We start from the raw sequence: 26,232 nt of genomic DNA, 5'->3' as shown, positions 1-26,232 counted from the left end.
CACACACACACACATATATATATATATGGAAGATGTATCACTTTGCACTGAGGCCAGAGCTTTAAGAGAGGAGATTAAGAATGCACTTACAGATAAACCTGGGAAATTGATGGTAGGAAAGCCAAAATTTTATTTTATTATTACCTTCCATAGTATGATTTCCTTCACAAAGGGGACAGATTGGCTTTCACCACCATGGAACTTGGTTGATTGTAGAAGTTTAAATAGAAAATCCGATGCATTTCTAGAGAATTGGCTGCTAAAGGTCATCCAAAGAAAACCACATATACACCATAAGGAGAACAGAGTTCCATTGGCTTGTACAGCTCTCAAAAGACTTCCTTTTGTGAAGTCAGTTAAATGACTCCAAATGAACATAGTTCTTTATTCCTTTTTGGATTGTTAAAGATGGGCATTTGTGCATATCTGGCTCCATAAAAATGAATTCTTATTGGATCCAGTTTCCTTATGGGTCTCTGAAAGGAAAAGATGAAGTTCCTAAAAGAGTTAAGTTTGATAGAATGTATGCACTGTATGTACACTGTCCCTTCTTATCACCCCCACCCCCACACTGCCATGTTTTAGGACCAACCTGTTCTGGGGGCAAGTGGATGCTGCTTGCTGGGCGTAGACCTACCCAAATTGCATTGGACTTTAGCTATGGGTTTCCCCTTACACACAAACACATAAACATAGGCAGAACTGGTGAAATTTGAATAGGGCAGCAGTAGTAATCAAGGTTCACATCTGTATGTGAAAATACATGCCCTGGGGTCGAGGGAAGGAGCTTTGGGTATGTCTCCTGAAATGCAGGGTTGATAAGAAAGCAATCACTGACCTATAAGGGTACTAATAAAACTGTACTGTGAAATCCAACATAGAGTAAATAACCTCCCTTCACCCCCATCTAAGTGAGGCATACCTTAGGGTATCTCTTCTTGATCTATTTTTAAGTCAGTTTGTTTTTCCTATTAGATATTTCATGTGTTTTATTTTTTTTCCATTCTTTTCACTGTTTTATTGTTTTTTGAAGTCCCATGGAGTCATAACTTCCACTTTCCCAATTTTAAATTTTAAGGAATTACTTTCTTCAGTGACCTCTTTTTCCATTTCAACAATTTTTAAATTTTTAATTTAATTAACATTAATTTGATTACATTAATTTAATCTGAATTAATTTGAATTAAATTAACAATTTAATATTAAACAATGTTCTTAATTTTTCACTGAATGAAATGGAGAGCACCTATGCTGGTATTTTGAACCTTGGGAAATTGTCTTTGCTTGGCATTACATTATGGCGTAGTCGGCAAGGATTACAAAGCATAGTGGGATTTTTGTACCATTTGACTAATTCTATTTTTAAGGTGCTATTTTCTTCAGTATTTTTTGTGCCTTTTTTTATCAAGCTGCTTTTTTTTGGCATTTTCATAGTTTTCTTGTGTCATTCTCATTTCTTGGCCCAATTTCCCCCCCCCCCCACTCTTATTTAATTTTGAAAAAAAATTTTAGTTCTTTCAGGAATTTGGCTTGTGACCAATTCACATTTTTCTTTGAGGCTCTATAGCTGTTTTGACATCTTTGTCATCTTCTGAGTTTATGTCTTGATCTTCTCTGTCACCATAGTAACTTTTTATAATTAGGTTCTTTTGTTCTTGTTGTTTGTTCATTTTCCCAACCTATTTCTTGATTTTGAACTGTATGTTAAAATTGAACTCTGTTCCTCTGCATGGGGGTGGAGGAGAGCCACTTTCTCAAGCATTACACTGTTGTTTTTAGAGTTGGTTCTGGGGGTTTGGAAGTTTTTTGATGCTTCCAAGGTGGTATGATCTAAGAAGAGGTATGATCATTGCTCTCTTGGAATGAACTCCGAGTCCTTATTCAGGAAGGATCCTTGGTCCTTTGGGATTGCAATCAGTACTACTCCTCAGGGCCCCTGATTCTTCAGGGCTAGAAGTGATACCGTTCCACAGGGCCCCTGTTTGCTTGGGATTGCAAATGGTATTGCTCCTTATGGCCTCTTCTCTCTTGTGACTGAAAGTACTAGTCTCCACCCTTAAACTGACCAAAAGTGGGTACAAACAATGGAGTTGCCAAACAGCATCCAGTCCTGTATGACCTATTGCCAGATACCCTTACTTGAGATCTTTCCAAAGCTACTGCCATTGCCAAATCCCATCACTTGTGTTTTATTCACATGAACTTCTGGCTAGTCTCCACCTCAGTATCACAGATACTTCAGATGTCTTTGCCATGACCAACAAATGTGCCATTCCATGTTCAATAATTCCAAAATTCCCATATCCAACCATGATCTATTAGCTTTCTACCTTTAGTTTTGCTTTCCCTTACCAAACCCCAGTCTCCATCCCCTAACATCTAATCTCTTGATCCCTCAATGCCATCCTAGGCCATCTCCTATGCACTAGCCTTACTCTTCTCTTTTCTCCATCTTGACTGCTTGGTGAACCAATTCAGTTCTACAATATCTTCTTCTCTTGAGTTCCTAGTGCCATCATCATATTGCCAATTACACCTTATCAAACCTTAGCTTTGGATCACTCCCACTATCCTTCAATTCTACACATGCTGCTGAACAAAGGTGGAGACAATCACACAACCATTCTGATTGAGTTCACCACAAATTTTTGTTATATAACCTTAATGAGGCCGCCCTCACTGTTACTACGCAATCCTTCTACATCTTTTTGTCAATTCATTATCCCATTTTCCCCAGTGATTCTTCCAAATATTTTTATCCCTCCTAAAACTTCCCATGGATCCCCTTACCCCTACACTCTCAGCTGAGGACATTGCCTAATATTTTACAGAAAAACAACTGAAGCCATTCACCATGAGCTCCTTCTTTTTCCTTCTTTCTCACATCATTCATATGCCTTCTGCCACTATCTCCTCCTTTATCCATCTCTCATATGATGAGGTGGCTTTACTCCTTACTGAGTCTAACACTTTTTACCTGCTCAAGTTACCCCATCCCATCATGGTTCCTCAAACAGATTGTGCTCTCTCTCATCCTTACTCTATCACTTATTTTCAATCTCTCCCTATCTACTGGCTTCTTCCCTACTGCCTACAAACATGTCTATATCTCTCCCATCCTCAAAAAACCCTCTCTTGACATAACTATCATACTATATCTCTTCTTCCCTTTGTGGCTAAACTCCTTGAAATGGTTGTCTGCAATAGTCTTCTCACTTTCTCTCCTCTCACTCTCTTCTTAAGTCATTATATTCTGGCTTCCAGCCTCATCATTCTACCAAAACTCGTTTCTCCAAAGTTACCAATAAATTGACAGATCTAATCGTTTCTCCTTGCCTTCTCTGCTAACACTGTTGACCATCCACTTCTCCTTGTTGTTCTCTTCTCTCTAGGTTTTCTAGACACCACTCCCTCCTGATTCTCATACTTCTCTGATTTCTCCTTATTCTTCTTTGCTGAATCCTCATCCAAGTCACACCCTGTAACCTTAAGTACCCTAGATGATACATCCTAAATCTCTTCTCTTCTCCATCTACATTATTTCATTTGGCAATTTCATCAGTTCCATGAATTTAATTACCATCTCTGTACTGATCAGTCTCAAATCTATCCATGCTTCCCTAATCTCTGTGATCTCCAGTTTCACAAAGGCCTCAGACATCAAACTGGGTGTGAAGTAGACATCTTATACTCAACATGTCCAAAACTCTCTATTCCTACTACCTTCTCCATTACTGTTGAGGGTACTAACCATTCTCCCAGTCCCTCAGGCTCACATGCTAGGATGTCACCCTCAACTCTTCATCATATTTCACACCACCCCACCCCCATCCAATCTGTTGCTAAGGGCTATAGATATCACCTTTGTAGCATCTCTGAAATATGCTCCTTTCTATCACTACTACCACTCTAATAGAGGCCCTCAATAACTCATGCCTGGACTACTGCAATAGCCTGTCTGCCTCAAGCCTCTCCCTTCTCTAATCCATCTTTGTTTCAGCCATCAAAGTGATTTTTCTAAAGTATAGCTCTGACCATGTCTGTCTGTCTGTCTCTTTCTCTTTTTCTCTCTCTCTCTCACACACACAAACATACTCATCTGCCCACTCAATAAGCTCCATGGCTCCCTGTTAGCTCAAAGATCAAATATAAAATCTTGTGTTTGATTTCAAAGCTTTTCTATCTTTATTTTTTTAGCATTAATTCTGTATTTACATATTCTGAAAATGCTCTTCCCCCATCCCCACATTTAGGGGCCCATCAGGCCCAACTGTACCACATGCAACCATTTCTCTACTTCTGGGTCAGCCAGGTCCCTGCTTAAGGGCTCATTCTTTGTCCTTTGTGGGTAGGAGCTGAGAAGCACCTATGTATTATTGGGATTGTGGATGGAAGTTTGATATCCTCAAAGTCCCATTGAGGACAAAATATTTCCCTCTTATAAACAGTTCTATGTTGCCAAACTGCATGCTGTCTCAGATGTGTATGGTATGTTGGTCTGGAGCTGTGGGGTGCAAATTTTCCAACTGACTGGGGAGGAGAGAAGTATATGGCCGGCACTGGGGGTCCACAGTCATCTTGGAAGAAAATAGCTGCTGTAATACTGGGGAATGCCTCAGGGTCTGGAGAATGTTGAGCTGGTTCTGTACTGCCAAGGCCACACTATCCCTTTCTGGAACACCATGTCATAAGGGCCTTTCCCAAACTAACATATAGCACACAACCTACAGACCAAATATCAGTTCATTCATCAATGACACAATGGCTCTGTACAGAAAAGAGCTCAGGGGCATGATATGAAATGGTACGATGCTGGGCTGCCCAGTCCTGCAGGGCTAGTGCTTGTCCAGAGCCTTCCACTTGGATTCATGCCTGATTTGTGGAACCCAAGTCCATTAACACTGGCTGCCCATCATCTCCAAGCAAAAAGGTTTTCAGGTCCCTGTGGGCATAACCCTTGGCATGAATGGCCTCCAGGACTCTGCAAATGCCTAACAGCAGCAGCAGGATCTGATCCTCCAACAGGAAGCTGCCTTTGTCTTTTGCCCCTTCCATTTTCATTCCATAGTGTGCCCCTCTTGAAGAAGGATAGCAGCAGCCAGGCCTCCTGCTTTGGAGCCCCGTTCTGTCAATCAATAGGCTTCAAGGCTAAGAATTTTGGGATGCTGGAAGAGCCTGTGCACGTCATCCTCTCGCTGTGCCTCTTCCTGGTCCTGCTGCTCATGGCACAGCATTCTCTTTTGGGCATAAAAATGCACATCCTGCAATCCTTCCACCAGGTCTACATAGCTGAACCCACCCTCTCCCAGTTTCTGTACGAAGAGGTATTGTCAATAACGAGAGTCCCTCGGGAGCAGACACACAACGTGTATGGCCCATGGTGACTTAGTCATTCTTGGGCAGGGGCAGACGCCGCCCACTGATGTAGGTAATGACGAGCAAATGCTCGGGGCAGAGGTGGGGGGGTCTTCCAAGGAATCACGGGACTACCCAACTGAGGTCAAGCCCAAGGAATCCTGGAGCCCCGACCGTTGCCTGGCTCAGGGAAGGCGGCGGGAGGGCAGAGACCAGTCCGCCTCCCCCAACCCCTCCTTCCGTCCCCCAGGTGAGGAACCCAGGCACAAAGCCTCCAGAGGGAGGGGGTGGGCCAGGGCGCCCCGCGATCGAAGGTGGGGCGCTCAACCGCTCCCCTTGCCCCCCCACTCCTCTCCTGGCCCAGTCACACTCGGGAGCCTCGTTCACCTTGGCCCCAGCCCTAGGGATTGCCCCCTGGGGGCTCAAAGCCTTTCTTAACCTAGCTTTCTATTACCTTTCTAGTTTTATACTTTTCTCCCCAACAAGTACTATTTATCCAGTGTTACTAGACTCCTTGAACAAGACACTTCATCTCTTGACCCTGGGCTTTTTTCTGCATATCCTCCATGCATAGAAGGCTCTTCCTTTTCATCTCTCCATACTACTTTCCTTGGATTTCTTACTAAGATTCCATCTTCTACATGAAGCCTTTCATGACCCTTCCTATTTCTACTGCCTTTCCTTTATAAATTTCTCATTTATCCTGCTCATAGTTTGTTTGTATATGTTACTTTATTGTTTATATTTATTTGTTTGTTGTCTTTCCTATTTATATGTAGGCTCTTTAAGGGCAGGGACTGTCTTTTGCTTCGTTTTGCATCCCCAGTGCTCAGAACAGTGCCTGGCACATAGTTTGGTACTTAATAAATGTTTATTGACTGACAGAGATACGAGTAGCACACCCCTTGAAACAATCAAGGTCTTCTAGTCAAGAAAAGTTGAGACCTCTCCTCTTAACCTGCCTGTTGGTTTCTGATGAAGGATGTGTTGCAGAGCTAGGAACAAACTTTCTGTTTGGGGTCATTTCCCTTCATCCAATGACTTCTAAAGATTTTTCACACTTATTCAAAGGTCCTTTGAATGATTGATTGATTGAGGTATATTCTCACTTAGTTAAGATATCAGAATCTGGGTTGGAATGGTTTTGACCCCACCCTTGCAATGGCAATCTAGCTTCACCAAGATGCTCAGATTGATGTTTTCTTTTCCCTCTCTGTCCTCATCCTTCAGTGTCCACTGACTTAATCTCTCCACATCAATGAAGGTATTCTCTGTTGCATTGATTGGGCTCTTGTGATAGTATTTAATGCTTTTATATCTGGCTACTAGGTCACCCTGTCCTGCATATTTATATCTCCCTAATTCCCATTGTAACTGCAATCTAAGTCACCATTTCATTATGTTCCAACTGTTCACTATCCCTAAATATAGATTCAGGTCAGTTCTCTGATAGTCTTGGCCTGTTGGAATGAAATGAGACACTTGTTGGTCATTCAGCAATGAACAAAAACATTTTTCTTAAAACATAGCATGTAGAACACTCAGTAAGGATACAGGACTTATGTTGGACAGGTGCCACTCTTTTCCATCCCTTCTTTTCTCTTCTCCATACAGAAATAGGTCAACAGGGTAACTTGTGACTCACACACCTTAACATATGGGACATTGGATCCCTGGAATCTGAAGGTCAGCAGAGATGTTAGATCTGGATAACTAATTTTGAGAATCATCAGCATGGAGATGATAACTGAATCCTTGGGAGCTGATGAGATCACCAAATGAAATAGTATAGAGGGAAAAGAGAAGAAGGCCAAGAACAGAACCTTGTAGTTTCTGGGACTTGTATAAGGATCCAACAAAGGAGACTGAGAAAGATTGGTTTGATAGGCAGAACCAAGAGAGAATAATGTCATAAAAACCTAAAGAGAAGAGATTATCAAGTAGAAGAGAGCAGTTGATAGTGTCTGAATGATAGTTATTAATAGATTGATAAAGGCTACAAAGAGGTCAAGAAGAACAAGGATTGAAAAAAGGCTATTAAATTTGTCAATTATGAGATCATTAGGAGTATAAGTTGAATCATGAAATACGAAGCCAAAATGCTGTTAAGAAGTTAAGAAGAGTGCCTATTATAGATTAACTTCTCAAGGAGTTTAGCCAAAAAAGGGAGGATTTATGATAGCTAGTGAGGATGGATGGGTGAATTGAAGCTTTTTTTTTCTCCAACCCTCAAGTTGGAGAGACATGGACATGTCTGAATTGGCATGTAGAAGCAGCCAGTATACCAAGAGAGATTAAAAATGAACAAGAGAATAGGAATGCTAGAGGGTAACTCTGCTGTACAAGATGAATTGAGATGGGATCACATGTGCATGTAGAGTTGTTTGTCTAGGCAAGCAGAAGGGCTACTTCATTATGTCAGACAATTGTAAAGGAGGCAATAGTGGTAGAAAGCATCTGGGGTGTGTGAAATGAGGAAGGAGGGTGTAAGGGTTATGGGATTTAAAGATCTTCCATGCCCCATTGGACTTGCTGATGTAGCAGGAAGGGGCAGAGCAAGAGGAAGTGGAAGCCAAGCTGGAGTTCCTGCGGTGGCTAGCGGTGGCGGCCACGGTGGCAGCAGCAGCAGAGGCAGCGGCAGCGTGAAGCCCTTTTTGAGTCAGCCAAAATTTCTTCTAAGGACTCCTGCTGAGGACTGCCAGGGGCCGGAGCTGCTGGGAGCGCGCTTCCGGGACGCTGGGTGGTTGCTGTGAGTGGGGAGAGGAGGACCTTTGCCTGTGGTAGCCTGTTCTGTTTTAAAGGCTTGAGAATGTGGGTGCTTTCTACTTTATCTACCTGTGCCAATTTCATAACTACTCTGATGGCTTTCACTTTCTGGTTTTGGGACTCAGTCTTTTGGTATCTTAATAAATTTTCTAGCTTATTCCCCCATATGGCAAGCATGATGTATTTTGTGATGGATAATTATATCAGCATATCTATAATTTCCATAGGCATTGTGAATATGGCATTGCTGATACAGAAGGAAAAGAAGGAACTCTCAGCAAATGGCCTAAATTTTTTCATTAAAATATTAGACTAGTGAGAGGCAGGCCAGGAAGCGACAGGTGAGGGAGGCACAGAGGCAGGACGGGAAGGTTCGGCTTGCAGAAGCAGGCCGGGAGGAGGCCTGATCAACTCTGGGGGGGGCAAGTCGTCCCACCAACCACAAGGGCCACTACCAGACCTATCACCAAAAGGCTGGGACTGGAAGGAGCAAGGTAAGAACCAAATGCAGGACCCCTGTCCAGGACAGCAAATACTCCTGGGACTACTACTCCATAGCCCAGAAATTTAAAAAAAAAAAAGCCCCTATCAGGACCTCCAAGGAACAGGATGGCAGAGTGAACCCAGCCTGCTCCAGCCCCCCCACCCCCACCCTGAAAACATAGTAACTATCATCCCAGGGCAAAACCCTCAACAATAAATGCTTGGGAACCCTAGAAAAGGGTGTGTCTAGGGCCCTGCCTCAAAATGGGTAGAAAGCAGACTACAAAGACTCTGAAGTCCTACTATCCTCAGAGGGAGGAACCAAACTCAGAGGGAGACAATGTGGACTCCACACCCACAGCTGAAACATCAACAGGGAACAGGTCCCAAGCACAGAAAGCTCTCCCAGATGAGCTCAAAAGGAACTTTGAAAACCAAATGAGAGAGATAGAAGACAAAATGAATAATTCTTTTAAAATCAAAATTGCAGAATTGGAAAAACATTATAATGAAGAAAACAGCTCCTTAAAAATTAAAGTGTATGATATGGAAAAGGAGCTCCAAAAACTAACCAAGGAAAATGATTTGCTAAAAACTAGAATCAACCAAATTGAAACAACTAACACTACGAGGAACCAAGAATTAGTCAAACAAAACAACAAGAATGAAAAATTAGAAAAAAGAGGTAAAATATCTCAATGGAAAAATAACTGACCTGGAAAATGGATCCAGAAGAGAGAACCTGAGAATCATAGGCCTACCAGAAAATCATGATGAAAAAATGAGCCTGGACAACATTCTCCAAGAGCTCATTAAGGAAAACTGCCCTGAGACACTAGAACCTGAGGGGAAAATAGAAATCAAGAGAATCCACCAGACACCTGCTGAAAGAGATCCCAAATTGAAAAGTCCTCAAAATGTTGTGGCCAAACTCAAGAACTACCACGTAAAAGAGAAAATATTTCAAGTGGCCAGTAAGAAATAATTCAAATATTGAGGAACCACAGCGAGGATCACACAGGATTTGGCAGCCTCTACACTGAAAGATCAGAGGCAGTGGAATTCAGTTTTCTGCAAGGCAAAAGAGCTAAGGTTACAACCAAGGATCACCTACCCAGCAAGAATGAGCATATTCTTCCAGGCAAAGAGATGGTCATTCAACAATATAACAGATTTCCAGACCTTCCTGATGAAAAAGCCAGAGCTCAGTGGAAAATTCAACCTCCAGTTACGAGATGCAAGAGTGACATAGAAAGGTAAACAATGAAAACACACACACACACACACACACACACACACACACACACCCTGTTATTTAATAAGAGCAAAATGTTTATAGACAAGTAGAGGGTATGAGTATAAATTACACCAAATGACAATTTAAAAAAATCTTATTAAGGGCTACAAAGGGACAGCAATGGAAGAAGAGGAATGAAGTGGAAAAGGGTAAATTATGCCACACAAAGAGGCATAAAAGCAATGTAGCAGAGGAAAAGAAGGGAGGGAGATGAGTATTATATGACCTTTTCCCTCATTGGTTCTGGTGCAAGGAGGGAATAACAACCAGTTAAGCATAGGACTCTATGGAGAAGAGATGCAAAATGTATGATATTAGAGGGAAAGAGGGGAAGGAGAGGAGTTTCCCATGAGATTTGAACCTGTCACTCTTAGTGCGAAAAAGAAATAACATGCTTCATTAAGTATAAAAATATCCTAAAAGCAGTAGGAGATGGAAAGGGCTACGAAAGGGGGGGGTAGTTAGTAGGGAGAGAAGGAGTAAGGGGGAAGGGGAGGAAAAGGGAGGGAGGCTTATAAAGGAATACTGAGGGAGGTGGTGGTCAAAAGGAAAACTATTAAGGATGGGAAGGGAGAAGGGGAGAAAAATATAAGCATTAACAAGGGAGGGAATAGGATGGAGGGAAAGAAACAGATAATAATCATAACTGTGAATGTGAATGGAATGAACTCTCCCATAAAATGGAGGCAGATAGCAGAATGGATTAAAAATCATAATCCTACAATATGCTGTTTATAAGAAATACATGTGAAACAGAGGGATGCACATAGGGTAAAGGTAAAAGGCTGGAGTAAAATATATCATGCCTCAGCTAAAGTAAAAAAAGGCAGGGGTAACAATACTTATCTCAGATAAAGCAAAAGCAAAAATTAATTAAAAGAGATAAGGAAGGAAATTATATATAAAATTATTATATAAAAGGCACCATACAATCAATTGTTTAAAAATTTATATTATTATCATTATTATTTTACATTTAACTGGGAAATAAGATATACAGGCACTGGAGCATAGAGATCCACCATACCCTACTGGAAAGTTGGAGGGAGGATGGGGGAAGATATAGGAGAGAGCAGATTGGGGGAAGGTATATTCAGTGGAATCGCTCTTTTGGGGTGGTGGGTAGGGAAAAATGGGAAGAAAATTTGTAACTCAAAATCTTGTGGAAATGAATGATGTAAACTAAAAACTAAAAAATCATAACCTAAAAAAAGAAAATGTGATAATGATATGAGTAATTATAAATAAAAAAATATTCATGGCAAAAAGAAAACAGAAGGGGTTTACATATATTAAGAACTGATATCCTTCCAGTTTCAAAGAACTTAGGATGAAAGATAGAACTGATGAACTCTGAATGCAGATTGAAGTATAGTTTTTCACTTTCTTTTTCTTGCCTTTTTTAATAACATGGTTAATACAGAAATATGTTTTCTATAATTTCATAAATATAATTTTTATATATGTGATATTACTTGCTTTCCCAATGAATGGAGAAAGGTTGGAAGGAGGGAGAGAATTTGAAACAAAAAAAAATTTAAATTTTTTTTTGAAAAAGGAAAAAATAAAATAAGAATTGATATCTTTTGCTTTTTACATTGCTATATTTTTCTCCAGCCTACTTCCCCCTCCCTTTCCCAGAGAGATTTCCTATGTATTTCATTTGTATATTCTAAGACCAAAAAAAAGAAAAAGAAAAATGAGGGACAATCATTAAAACTGATCAATACATTGAAAAAATCCAAAAATATGTGTGATGTGCAATACCTATGGACTTCCCACATTAAAAAAAAGTGATGGGTCTTACATCTCCTCTTTTGAGCCATACTATAATTCTGCAACTTTTACTTTATTTTTTTCTATGTTATTGCTTCTTCCATTCACATTGTTGAAATTATTGTGTATATTGTTTTCTTGCTCTGATTACTTCTACTCTGCTTACTTCACTATGAATTACTTCTTGTAGATCTTTCCAGGCTTTTCTGTATGTATCACATTCATCATTTCTTACAGGATAGCAATATTACATTATATTCTTATATCTCAATAAGCATCTACTTTGCTTCCAGTTCTTTTTTGTTTACAAAAGTGCAGTTGTATAGCAGGGTTGTCTTCTTATCAGTGGCTTGCTTGGGGTATAAGATAATTAACAGAATCTCTGGGTCAAAGGGTATGGACATTTTATTCACTTTATTTGCATGATTACAAATCATTTTCCAAAGAGATTTTATTCTTTAAAAACCAACAATGCACCAGTGAGTCTGTCTATTCACAACCCTCGAACACTGACCATTGTCAATTTTCATTATTGGTCAATTTTCAATATGAACTGAAATATTAAGTTATTTTGATTTGCATTTATCTTGCTATTAATGTTTTGGATCATTATTTGATGTGGTTATGAATACTTTGAAACACTTCTGAGAATTGTTTGTTCATATCCTTCAAAACTTATCTATTAGGGAATGGATATTGATCTTATATCTAACTGTTAGTTGTTTATAGATACTCACTGCCAAACTTTCATTAGAGAAATTTGATACAAAGATTTTTCCCTTATTCAACTGCTTCCCTTCTTATCCTAAGATAAAAATTCTCTTAATTAATAAATATTAAGTCTTTTTAGTTTCATGTAATCAAATGTGTCTATTATGTCTTTTTAAATTGTGTCTATCCCTTGTTTGGTTAAGACTACATTGTCTGAAAATTGATAATTTTGATTACATTAAATTAAAAATGTTTTACACGAAGCCAATGCAACCAAGATTAGAAGGGAAGCAGAAAACTGGGAAGCAATTTTTATAGACAATGTCTCTGATAAAGAACTCATTTCTAAAATACATAGAAAACTGAGTCAAATCTGTAAGAATACAAGTCATACCCCAAATGATAAATAGTCAAAGGATATAAACAGGCAGTTTTCAGATGAAGAAATTAAAGCTATCTATAGTCATATGAAAAAATGCTCTAAATCACTATTGGTTAGAGAAATTCAATTTAATTCAAATTAAAACAACTCTGAGGTACCACCTCACACCTATCAGATTGACTAACATGACAAAACAGGAAAATGGTAAATGTTGAAGATGTGGGAAAATTGAACACTAATGCATTGTTAGTGGAGTTGCTATACTATATTAGAAAAGGTTCTAATGTATGTCAATTGCCTATGATGCATATTTTCTATTTTATATACTTCTGTGATATTGAAACATGTCCTGTTATGCCTTTCCTTTGTAAAGTTTTTATGAAAAATTTGTGTTATGTTTTGACAAAAGGTTTTCTTTTTCTGCATCTAGTCCTAGACTCTCTTGTCTTCTCCCTCTATTGTTGTGTTTGTCCTTTGTTTTCAAAGAGGACTATGACATCAAGGAAATGATGACATGACTTGTAGTTGACTTTGATTTGAGTGAGAAAGAGCTGTGCAAGGTCACCAGCCTTACTTTCTGCTCCAGAGCCATCTGTGTCCAGTGGCCAGATATTCTACTTCACTTGGTAGTTTCATCAGATCCCATGCATTTAATTGGTATCTTTATGTTGATGACTCTCAAATCTATATCTCCTGCCCCAATCTCTTTTCTGACATTCAATTTCACTTTTTTTTTTTTTTTTGCCTTTTGGAGGGCAATTGGGGTTAAGTAACTTGCCCAAGGTTACACAGCTAGGTTTTTTTGTGTGGTTGTTAAGTGTCTGAGGCCAGAACCAAACTCAGGTCCTCCTGACTCGGGCCAGTGCTTTACTCACTGCGCCACCTAGCTGCCCCCCAATTTCACATTTCTAACTGACTTGTTAGACACCTTGGGTATCCAGTAGATATCTTAAACTCAATATATTCAAAACAGAATTCATTATCTTTCTCCTGTAATAGCAAGCAAGAAAGTACTCTGTGCCTTGTTTCAGCTATTTAGTTATTTAGCACCTTGTTTCAGTTCAAATTTCTTTTGAGCCTTGCCCATGATTATATCAAGTCTTTGTTAAGAAACAAAGCTTGTGAAACCCAGAGTGGCAGAAACTTGCTGATGCAACAGGAGGGGGCAGAACAAGGAGGAGCTAATGACCATATATAGGGAGAAGCCCAAGCTGGGAGAGAGCAGAATTGAGAAGGGGAATGGCTGTGGAGGCCAGCACTCTGTTTGTCTGTTCTGTCTGTGTTGATTTTTGTTTGTGATTCTTTGTACAGAATCCCTGGGACCTTACTGGAAGCCCTGAAAGAGGATTTTCTTGTTGTCTGTTTACACAAGTCCTGGAGGAGGGTTTCAGAGGTCCTGGGACCATACTGATGATGTGTGTTGAGTTCTCAGATCTTGTTGGTGGGTCACATGCCGTGATAGTGACCTTTGTCATTTGTGTCCCTTAAGGAGGCTTGCTCCTTAAAGATGATTGAGTTAAGGACTTACTGAATGATTGTATTTTGTGTCCCTTAAGGAGGCTCGATCCTTAAGGATGATTTAGTTAAAGACTTATTGAATGATATCTTTTGCTTAAAACTATGTGGCCACTTTGGTGAAAACTATGTGGCTACTTTAGTGATAAGTTGTTATGTTATAATATGGTGAATGCTATACTTTGGTTTCTGTGAATGTTTTGTTTTAATTTACTGCTGAATAAATAGAGAGTTCACTATACTATGTGATCAAAACCTTAAAGTTGTTCACAGCCGCAGAATTTTGGAGAGCTGCTCATGCTTGGCTTTACATCCCCCTAAACCCTCCCACCCTTCTACCTTCCCTATTACTATAGATGGCAATATCATTCTCCCAGTCACATAGGCTCACAATCTAGGAGTCATTCTGAACTCCTCACTTTTTCTCACCATCCATATCCAATGGGATGCAAAGTCCTATTAACTTCACCTTTGCAACATCTCTCTGATACACCACCTTCTCTCCTCTGACACTGCATGGTCTCATCACCTCCCACCTTGATTATTGCAGTACCCTGCTGGTGAGTCTGCCTCCCTCAATTCTCTCTCCACTCTAATTCATCCTCCATTAAGCCACTAAAGTAATTTTCCTAAAATGAAGGTGAGATTATGTCACCACCACCACCTCACCCCCTCCCCACCTCACCACACCCCCACCTGCCAACACACACACACATTCAATAAACTCTAGTGGCTTCCTATTGCCTTCAGGAGCAAATACAAAGTTTTATATTTGGTATTCAAAGTCCTTAATAATGCAGTCCCCTCCTACCTTTCCAGCCTTCCTTACTCCCTTACAAGTACTCTGATCCAGTGACACTGGTTTCCTTTCCTAGGCTCTGGGCATTGTATCTGGCTGTCCTCCAAGTCTGGAATGCTCTCCCTCTTCCTCCCTGACTACTGAGCTCCATGGCTTCCTTTTAATCCCAACTAATATCCCACCTTCTACAGGAAGCATTCCCAAACCCCTCTTAATTTCAGTTCCTTTCCTCTATTAGTTATTTCCTCCTTATTCTGCATATAGCTTGCTTTGTATACATTTGTTTGCAGATTGTCTAGCCCATTAGATAATAAACTTCTTGAGAGCAGAAATTGTCTTCTGCCTGTTTTTATAACTTTAGTACTTAGCACAGCTCCTAAGCAAATTTTGGGGATTGGAGTTTAAATCTCAAAGACCCTGAAAGGAAGAGGTGTGTGTGTGTATGTGTGTGTGTGTGTGCACGCGCACGCACGCGCGTGCACGTGTGTGTGTAGTAGGGACCAGATTACATGGTGAGTTGTAAATCCATGTAGGAACTGACTAACAAGTCAATTGACCTGTGGCAGCCTTGCTGAAGGGAGTATAGTAGACAGTGGGGGTGCTGAATGAGTATTTGTTATGGGGTTAGAGAATATTGGACTTCTCTGCTATTAAGTTATCAAGTTTTTACTCATTTTTGTTTCTTGGTGCCCTAAACCATTGAGACAGATGAAATTGCTTTATCTATGGTACAAAATTAGTATTTTCAAGAAGTTTGAGAGGTTATGAAAATCAGAAAAATGACCAGAAGTTGTTATTTTTTTTAGTAGTATATGTGAAGTATACTTGTGTTTAGAATTAGGATTAAATTGTGTTAAAATGAAATTAAATTGAAAGTTGGGTCTATCAACTATTAGTAAAAAAAAAAAGAATAAAAGAAAAAAGAACCAGTAAGACCATAAACTAATGAGAAAATTCATTATCTCTTTGAATTCAGACACTTAAACAATTCAACAATAGACAATTAACAAGCATCACCTTCTAGATGTCATGGTCCTCTTCAAGAATGAAGGACAAACAACAATTCCTGAATAGTACAAGCTGCCCCACTGAGGACCCAACTAACCAGTCCCAGCTCCTCCTCCTCTCCCTCTTCTTCTCCCTCTCTCCACATAGGTGTAATGGGAATGTAAATTTTAAAGATATTCCCTGCCCCTAGGCTAAAGTGCACCTGGAGCCTGGGGTGGGAGGCTTGTTTTTCAGTAGATAACTTTTTGATTGGCCAGTGGGTCCAAAAGATTGTTACATTCTCTGAGCCAGGAGAAGGCTATATAAGCCCTGATGTGAGGCTTTGTTTTGGAGCTCACTTTGAGAAGTGTTCTGTGATTTGATATGGATTCTGGGAAGCCGTTGTCCAGAGCCCCCCGGCTTTGAAAAAACCCAGATGTTGATTTGATATGGATGTAATGGCTGGACAGTTTGGAAAGCTGTCTACTTGATCTGTTTCTGTCTTGATAATTCTGCCTGTATACTTTGAAGTTCGGGGTGCTGACCTTTTTCCCCTGAACAAGGTAAACGATATATGTCTGACTGATTAAAGTAAGCTTGTTAACCCATTTTGAGTTGCTTTCCTTTATCAAAGCAGATCCAAGAACCTGTATGGGCAGCCACCCTGAGGACGCTTGGGGTGCTTGCTGCTACAATAGGGTATAATACCCTTACCTGAGGATGCTCTGCCCAAAGAAATATAAATTTGATCACTGAAACCTTGCAAGATATCCAAGGGTTTACCTGTTAGATTTCTTTCTTAAGGAACATGCCTTAAACACAGATCACTCTAGCTCTCATAGATTAGACAACACTAGGTCCTAGTCCAAGCCCCATAGGGTCATTGGGCCCGAATGGCTAAGAGTGAATGTAAATAGCAACTTTTTCTGTTTTGATCAGAAACCCTGCGAGTGTTCCTTTCCCAGACTGATTTTTTTCTTTACTAAGTGTAGCACCAATGCAATATTCACAGCACCAACCAACACTATAAATATGGCAGCATAGTGCTAGATATGCAGAATATAACAGACTCTCCATATAGAAGACAGCAGCAAAACATTTATTCAAATACCAGAAAACCAAATCCCCAAACCAGTAAGCCAGTTCCATCATAGTAGCAGAGAAGTTAATAAGCCAAAACACCACAGAAAGCCACAGCATCCTTTAGCCCTCCCACAAACCAACATTTACTCACAAGCCTAACTTTCTCCCTGGGTATATCCTCTCCTTCCTCCAGTACTCTGACTCCCAGCTTCCTGTGTGCTCTACTTCACTCTTCAGCAAACTCTTCCCACCACAGGCTCCATGTGATTACATTCAGCCTATTGGGGGCAGGGTATATCTTCAAAGCAGGGAAGGTCTTCAAATTCCAATTACCATTACACTAGGTAAAACAGGCCTTTCCCTCATTTCTTACTTAGTTTTAATCACTGAATGGGTATTGCCTCAGTCAAATTGAGATCTGGGAAAGATCTTAGCTTAAAAAGGCCAAGGTCTCCCACTGCATCTGGGGGCTATCTCCAGTTGTCATGATCTATCTTGCCATTGGGCTCAGATGGCTTTGGAGGAGAAAGTGAGGCTGGTGACTAGGCACAATCATCCCTCACTTAAATCCAATTTACTTTCAAGTCATGGCCTCACCTTCCTGATGTCATGGTCCTCTTCAAGAACAAAGGACAAACAATGACCAAAACAGGCAAGCATTTTTTTACTATTATATGTAATTCTAATAGGGTAGACAACACATAAAGGGGTGGTGACTAGAAATATGTGTTTTGATTTGGAAATTTACTCAGGGAATACTGGAGCCAACTCCTATTGGCTCTGAAACAGTTGCTAAGTATTTTGGGTAAACATTTACATCTCTGAAATTGGCAAACACTATAAATCAGGAATTGAATTTTTGTTTTGTTGATTGTCTACATTTTAAAAAGTAACATAGAAAATAAAAATGTAGATTAAACTTTAAAATATGCCATCCATTTTCTGAGAATCAGTTTTTAAATATTTACCAGCATATTACTGCGTACAGGGATGGTGAATGGAGTCAGAGAGAAGAGTGTCATGATCCAATAGCAGTGGTTTTATTGCATTTATCATTTATGTCAATTATATCATCGATTTGACTGTGCTTCTAGACTAAGAGAGAATTGGAAGGTGTAGCAGCAAGCACCCTAGCATACCCAGGATGGATGCTAGCATGGATTCTTAGATCTGCTTTTCTTAAGGAAAGCAAGTCAAAATGGGTTAGCAATCTTACTTTAATCAAATATATATCATTTTACCTAGTTCAGGGGAAAAGGTCAGCACACTGAACTTCAGAGAATACAAACAGAAGTTACAAGCAGACAGAGAGACAGATCAGCAGACAGGCTTCCAGCTGTCTGACCATTACATCCATACCTAGTCAGTTACCAGATAGGGAAACACCAACATCTAGGTTTTCAAAACCAGGGGGCTCAACAGCTACCTGAGTCTCATCTGGCTAAGTCACACAACTCTTCTCAAAGTGAACCCCAAAGCAAAACCTCACATCAGGGTATATATAGCCTTTTACTGGCTCAGAGAATGTAACAACCCTCTTGACCCACTGCCCAATCACAAAGTAACAAGGTGTGAGCATTCCTGAAAAACAAGCCTCCTGCCACAGGTTTCATGTGACCACATTATTGGGGGAAGAGTATATTTTCAAATCAGGGAAGGTTCTCAGAGTCACTTAAGCCTATCAAGGGGCCAAGGGGCAGGGAACATCTTCAGATTCCCATTCCCATAACAGAAGGGTGTTTAAAGAGGAAGAGTTAATGAAAAAATGGGAGTTTGGAAATGAGATAATAGGGACAATGAAGTCAGAAGGTATTGGGAGAAGGATTTTCCCGAATTTTTGTCATTCTAAGAGGTCTTTTGTATGATAGCTTGTGGATTTAGGGTAGAAGTTACGGGTAGAGCAGGAGAATCAGATAGTAGAGGCAAGGGAGAAATTTTTTTCTGAAGATATATTTCTCATATGATACTTAAAAAAATCTTCTATCCTTTGGAGCAACATTTTTAACTCCTTGCTTCAAATATCTCAAAGTGTTATTAACAGCTACCAAAGAGAGAGAGCCAAGTAGCCATCACTCTATTAGTTTTAGCTTCAGATGTTGAGAGTGTTCCTCAACCCAGGGCCATCAATGAAGCTTTTAGGAGGCATGATTTTTTCATGAACAAATTAGGGGTTTAGTGGGGGAAGTAAAGATATATCATGTTTTTTACTGCATAAAGTCAACTTCTGTTATTTTTTTCCCCAGAAATCATCAGTGTGGTGATAGTGTTGACTAAAGTGACAGCAGTACGGGTAGCAGTGGGAGCAGCAGCAACAGCCATAGTATTCTTGCTCTTGGCCATGTATCATCATTACTCATGGGGTCCAGAAAGCAAACAGAAGTAAATTAATAAATGCCAACATATATGTGTATACATATGTACATATATACATATACAAATGTTCACTGTGATGTCAAATAAAAGGAATTAATCTAAGCCTTTGTAACTTTCTTCCAAAAGTTGCATTCTGATGAAGATTTTGATTAGATATATAGTGATGTCAGATGTAAAGAGATATTCTAATAAAACTAAAGACACTCTAATAAAATTGAAGCCATTTGTTATGCCAATGTGTATAGCTCTTTTTTTTTTTAAAGCAATTGAGGTTAAGTAACTTGCTCAAGGTTACACAGCCAGTTATTTCTGGGTATGGTGCTAAGTATCTAAGCCTGGATTCGATCCCCAGGTCATCCCAACACTGGAGGTGGTGCTCTTACTCGCTGAGCCACCTGGCCGCCCCTAAGCAATTGGGGTTAAGTAACTTGCTCAAGGTTACACGGCCAGGTGTTTCTGAGTGGGTGCTAAGTGTCTGAGCCCGGATTCGATCCCCCAGGTCATCCTGACACTGGGGCCGATGCTCTTACTCACTGTGCTACCTGGCAGCCCCAATGTGTATAATTCTTGGTTAACCATGAACATTATCAGTGATAATACACCAAGAATATTTGAGGGCTTGGCTACCTCTTCATGTAAGATAGTAGTAAAGGAGAAAATAGTAACTTAAGGCATCTTAGGGAAGTGAGGTGAGGAAGAAAGGATAAAAACAATTAACTTTTTAATAATGAGGCAAATGTCATCAATTTTTTAGCTCTCAATTGAGAGAAAAGGGGGAGGAAGACCTGAAGAGGGATGAAAAGATTTGGTTAAGTTGTAATGGAAGGTAGGGTAGTGAACTGATGAGGAAGGTATAAAAGGATTGCTTTACCAAAATGAGGAAACCAGCTGAAAAAGAACTAGGGAGGAAAGGATTAGAAGTCATGGTGAGGAAAGAATAAGGATCAAAGTTGCAAGGCAGAGAAAGAGATATAATGGGGGTAGATCATAAAGGGTGAGGGGGATGGAGTAATGGGAGGTTTCAGGAGGGATGAAAATGTTTGGTAGAGCCACGGTGGAGAGTGCAATAGGGAGTTGATAAAAGAGGTGCAAAAGGATTTCTGAGTAGTAATGAGGGACCAATTGAAGTTGTATAACAAATTTGTAGTGGACTCAATCACAAGAATTGTATGATTTTTCTCTTTTTTATCTTTGTTCAGCAGCATATAGGAATCAAAGAGGCAGATGAATGGGAATGATCCAAGACTAAGGCTTAGTAGGGTGAAATTGGTATAAAGACTCAAAAGAAGAGGACAATGTAGAGTTGAATTGGGTTACCAAGGGGTCAAGATAGGGAAAAGAGGAAAAAAGTAGTATGGGGAGCCAAAATGGTAGAGTATAGTTAACATTACATCCAAGCTCTTCCAACATTCTTCTCCAAACAATTTTAAAATGACACCTCAAATCAAATTCTGGAACAGCAGAGCCATTGAAAGATAAGGATGAGATACTCTTATAGCCCAAGACATCTTACGAGGTTGAAAGTAAAGATATGTGAAACTGGGGTGGGGGCCAAAGTCCATATGGAAACAACACCAGCTGTAGGACTTGTCAGTGGAGAGAGCAGCAGCAGCTTTGAGAGCTCTAAAGTCAGAAACAATAAAAGGATTGGGCAACTGGTCATAAAGAGACTACATGGGACCCTTGTACTAGCACTAAGTGCAGGATAGGGTACTATTTGGCAAATCCATTATTTATACTGACTTCTGGGTCACAGTTCCAAGACAGAGGAGTGCTTTCAGTCATAAGAGAGTAAGAAACCCTAAGGAGTAATAGCACCTCTGGCTGCAAATTTTTAAGTAAGGCTCTGGGTAAGGACTAGAGCTCAGTCCAGAAAAGCAATGACCACATCTTTTCCCCATTCAAAACACTTTGGAAGTACCAAGAACTTCCAAACCTCCCCCACCCCAAAATTTGTTCTGAAAAGAGCAACATAAAAAAACCTGAAACTCAGGACAGTGCTTTTAAAAAAATGACCCAAAAAGCAACTATGGTGATGGAGAAGATCAAGGTACAAGCCATCAAGACAGACCATGTTGTCAAAATAGTTACAAGTAAACCCACAAAGGAATATGCATTTGACATGAGACCAACAAAAATTCCTGGAAGAACTGAAAGTTTATTTCAAAATCAAGAGTGGTAGAGGAAAATTGGTAAAAGAAATGAGAGTGATGCAAGAAAATTATAAAAAGATAATTAACAGTTTGGTAAAAGAGAAGAAAAAAACAAAACACTGAGGAAAATAAAATCCTTGAAAATAGAATTGGTTAAATAGAGGTACAAAATCTCACTGAAGAAAAAACATCCTTTAAAAAACAGAACTGAACAAATGGTAAAAGAAGTATAAAATTTAATGAAAATAACTTCTTAAAAAGCAGAATTGGTCAAATGGGAAAAGCTCACCGAAGAAATTAATTCCTTAAAAATTAGAATTGGGCAAATGGAAGTTAATGGTTCCTTAAGTTATCTGCACCCCGGGGCAGCTAGTGGCACAGTGAGTAGATCACAGGCCCTGGAGTCAGGAGGACCTGAGTTCAAATCTGGCCTCAGACACTTAACACTTACTAGCTGCATGACCTTGGGCAAGTCACTTAACCCCAATTTCCTTGCCCCTTCTCCCCCCCAAAAAATATAAGTTGAAAGAATGAAAAAATAGAATATAAATATCTCATTGGAAAAACAACTGACCTGAAATATAGATCAAAGAGAGATAATTTAAGAATTATTGGACTACCTTTAAGCCATGATCAAAGAAAGAGCCTAGAAACCATATTTCAAGAAATTACCAAGGAAAATTGCCTTGATATCTTAGAACCAGAGGGTAAGATAGAAATTGAAAGAATCCATATCCTGTAAGAAAGCTTGGCAAAGATACTGGAGTGGTTTACCATTTCCTTCTCCAGTTCATTTTACAGATGAGTAAACGGAGGCAAACAGTGTTAAGTGATTTGTTCAGGGTCACATAACTAGTAAACATTGGACATCAGATCTGAAGTCAGGGGCATGAGATTTCCTGACTCCAGACACAGCTCTCTATCTACTATTCCACTTACCTGTCCTAAAAAGTGAAGTATGCAATTAATAATCTTAACTATGAATGTGAATGGGATGAACTCATTTATTAAACAGAAGTGGAAAGCAAAATGGTTAGAAACTGGAATCAAGAAATATACTGTTTACAAGAAATTCATTTGAAATAGAAAAACACACACAGAGTTAAAATAAAAGTTTGGAGCAGAATTTATTTTACTTCAGCTGAAGTAAAAAAAAAGGCAGGGGTAGCAATCATGATCTCAGACAAAGCAAAAACAAAAATAGACCAATTTAAAGAGATAATGAAAGAAACTACATATTCCTATCTTTTTAGGAATTCCTATCTTTTAGCATAGACACTGAAGTAGTATCAGTATTAAACATATACACACCACATGGCATAACAACAAAATCATTAAAGGAAAGATCAAATGAATTAGAGAAGGAAATAGACAGTGGGAACCTCTACTTACCCCTCTCATAACTAGATAATAAATAAATGAGAAAAAAGTTAAGGAATTCAACAGAATTTTACAAAAGCTAGATATAATAGATTTCTTGAGGAAAACAAATGGGAATAGAAAGGAGTAAACTTTTTTTTCAATTGTACGTGGCACCTTCACAACATTAAACCATGTCTTAGGGCATTTAAACCTCATATGAAAATACAGAAAAGCAGATTAAAGCACCTTTTTTGGGAAAATAATGAAATAAAAACTACATTCAATAAGGGGCCTTTCAAGCATAGATTAAAAATTAATTGCAGCCCATACTGGAAAGGCTAACCAGGAAGGATGTATCATCAGTGGGAAGTCAGGTTTCAGTAATAGCTAGTAGCTAATCAATAATATTATACAAGATAATTTCAAAGGAACCATTATGAACAATGTTATCCACCTCCAGAGGTAGAACTGATGAACTCTGAATGCTGGTTGAACCATACTTTTTTGCTTTCTTCATTTTTCTTGCTTTTATTTATTTGTTCATTTATTTATTTATTTTGTGGCATGGCTTACATGAAAATGTGTTTTGCATGACTTCACATGTATAATTGATATCATATTGCTTGCTTTGTCAAAATATTAGCAAGAGGATGGAGGGTGGGAGAGGATTTGGAACTGTAAATGTAAAAAGAAAAATGTTAAAAATAAATAGATAAAATTTTCAAAAAAGATGGGGAAAAGAGGACAGCATGGCTAGGGTAGGGTAGATGGCCTGGGAGACAGCTAAAGTGTCAGTGTATTGGAGGTCAGGCTATGAAAACAGAGGGAAAGGTGGCAATCTAATACATTCTGGTCACATAATAAGGGGATTCTGGAATTAAACTATTATCGGCAGTGCATTTGTGATAAGATTAAGCACATGACTATCTTTGTGTGTGGCTGAGATGGGTTGGAGGAGTAGGTCATGGCAAGTGAGTAGGCTGAGAAACTGAAAGGTTACAATTTTTGAGGGACTGTCAATATGTATTTTGAATGAGGGGAGAAGCTGGGGAAGAGATGAAAACTTGTGAGCCATGTATTGAACTCTTTGAGGAATAGGAGTGACTTGGAGCTCTGTAGATGTTTATTGGAATTTTGAGTGAGGAGTAGAGATGAATTGCATGTACCTCAAAGAGGTTACTGAGGGATGAAATTAGGAAGAGAAAATTGTAATGGTAAGGGAATTTGAAGATCTTCCCTGCCCCTTAATGGGCTTCACTTGGAGCTTGCTTAGGGAAGACTTGTTTTACAGGAATGCCCATGCCTTTTGTTACTTTGTAATTGGGCAGTAGGTAATGAAAGTTGTGATGTCCTCTAACCCAGAAGAAGGTTATATAAACTCTGAGGTGAGGGTTTGCTTTGTGGTTCACTTATAGGAATTATTTTGTGATTTGGTCAGATGATATTCTAGGTACCCATTGAGCCCCCTGGCTTTGAAAAACCATATGTTTGTGTTTCTCTCTCTAGTGACTATGTATGTATGCAGTGGTCAGACAGATAGAAGCCCTCTTTTGTTGGTCCATTGAATAGTGTTATTTTCTCTGTTTGTATTTTTGTCTGCTTGTAATTTCTGTTTGAATTCTCTGAAGTTCAGGGTGCTGATTTCTTCCCCTGAACTAAGTAAATGATATACATGCTTTATTAAAGTAAAATTGTTAACCATTTTTGAGTTACTTTACTTTAGAAAAGCAGATCAAAGAACCTTGTAATGGAATTTAAAGATCCCCCTGTATTGGCTTGGTTTTCAGATTGATTTATTAAAACCCAGAGCTTGTGAATCCTACTTGTGGGATGGACTTGTTGACATGAAAAGAAAGGGCTGAACTGAGCTGGTGACTTGAATTTAGAGAGACACAAGCAGAGAGAGAGGCAGAAGAATTTTTTTGGAAGCAGCATCGTGGAGGCAGAAACTGAGAGGATTGCTGAGGGCCAGTTTGAACTGCCCAGGACTTTTGAGAACTGCCACCCAGAGCTGCCAAGGACTGAGGAGACATGGCTATTATGCTGGTACTTTGTCTGTCTGTTTTGATGTTGTTTTGCCAGATTAGTCCACTGGTGAAGGACAATCCTGTTGTTGCAGAGGTCCTGGAACCTTGCTGTTGGTTCAGAAACCCTGAAGAAGGATTTTCTTGTTGTATGTTTACAGAAATCCTGGAAGGGGGATTTGCTAATGTTTTCAGGGGTCCTAGGACTGTTCTGCAGACAGAGAATGAATTAATGAGAACACTGGCAATGTATCTTGTGGCCTTGATAAGCTTTGTCTCCCCAGGAACAAAGATTGCTGAGAACTTGCCTTGGGTAAAGATGAAGAAAAGACCTCTCTTTGGGTATTAAATGCTGTGCTTAAGCTTGTTGTAACTCTGGGGTAGATGGCCTATTCAGCTGTAATTCAAGGGTGGGAAACTTTTGACATTTTTGTGCTCTGTGATTGACCAAATGAATGTACTTTACTTATGATTGGAAATTAATCTCCATTTGAGAAGAGGGGCTTTGTGGTTGACTAAATGAATTATAATGTCCAGGGGTAGAGTAGTACTTGGAGATTATTTAATTACACTTGGTGAATGCTGTATTTTGAATTATGTTATATTTTGATTTTCTCTGTTCTTAATTTGTCACTGAATAAAATGGAGAGCACCTATGCTGGTATTTTGAACCTTGGGAAGTTGCCTTTGCTTGGCATTACAAACCTGTGCTAGCAGTCATCCAGGGTATGCTAGGGTGCTTGCTGTTACAAAAACCAAGAAGTGGCAGTGGAGAGCAAGGAGTATACCATCTCCCCTTCCTTAACTGGGGATCAAGGGGAATGAATAAAGGTGCAGCCCATACTGGAAAGGCTAACCAGGGAGTCAGGTTTCAGTAAGATCTAGTAGACAAAAGGAATGAAAGAAGAAAAGATTTAAGATGAGGGGAAGTTGTTGCCTATGGAGCAGGCATTGGAGAGGGTAAAGGAGAAAGAAGAAAAGGATGAGCTATGACTTCTCAGTGGAAAGGTTGAGGCAGATTGGAAATAATAAGTAAGGAAATGGGGGTAGGGATGGGATTTGGATGATGACCTATGGGGGTTCAGAACCACTAGGATATATAGGATATGACCAAGTTTGAGAATGTTCATCATTGAGTTGAAGATCCTACTCCTCTTCCCAAAAAA

The 26,232-nt window shown here is 39.5% G+C and overlaps 1 pseudogene; it reads right to left on the bottom strand.

Moving 5' to 3' along the window:
* Nucleotides 1-4,475: 4,475 nt before the first annotated feature.
* Nucleotides 4,476-26,232, bottom strand: part of LOC138152801 (serine/threonine-protein kinase 16-like) — a 49,879-nt pseudogene continuing 28,122 nt past the window's right edge.

Source organism: Petaurus breviceps, unplaced genomic scaffold, assembly GCF_028583685.1.
Source record: "Petaurus breviceps papuanus isolate PSGF00001 unplaced genomic scaffold, PetGlider_PUasm1.0 90925, whole genome shotgun sequence".
In the NCBI taxonomy this organism is placed as follows: domain Eukaryota; kingdom Metazoa; phylum Chordata; class Mammalia; order Diprotodontia; family Petauridae; genus Petaurus; species Petaurus breviceps.
Note: the sequence above shows the minus strand (reverse complement) of the source record. Positions and strands in the feature narration are given on the sequence as shown.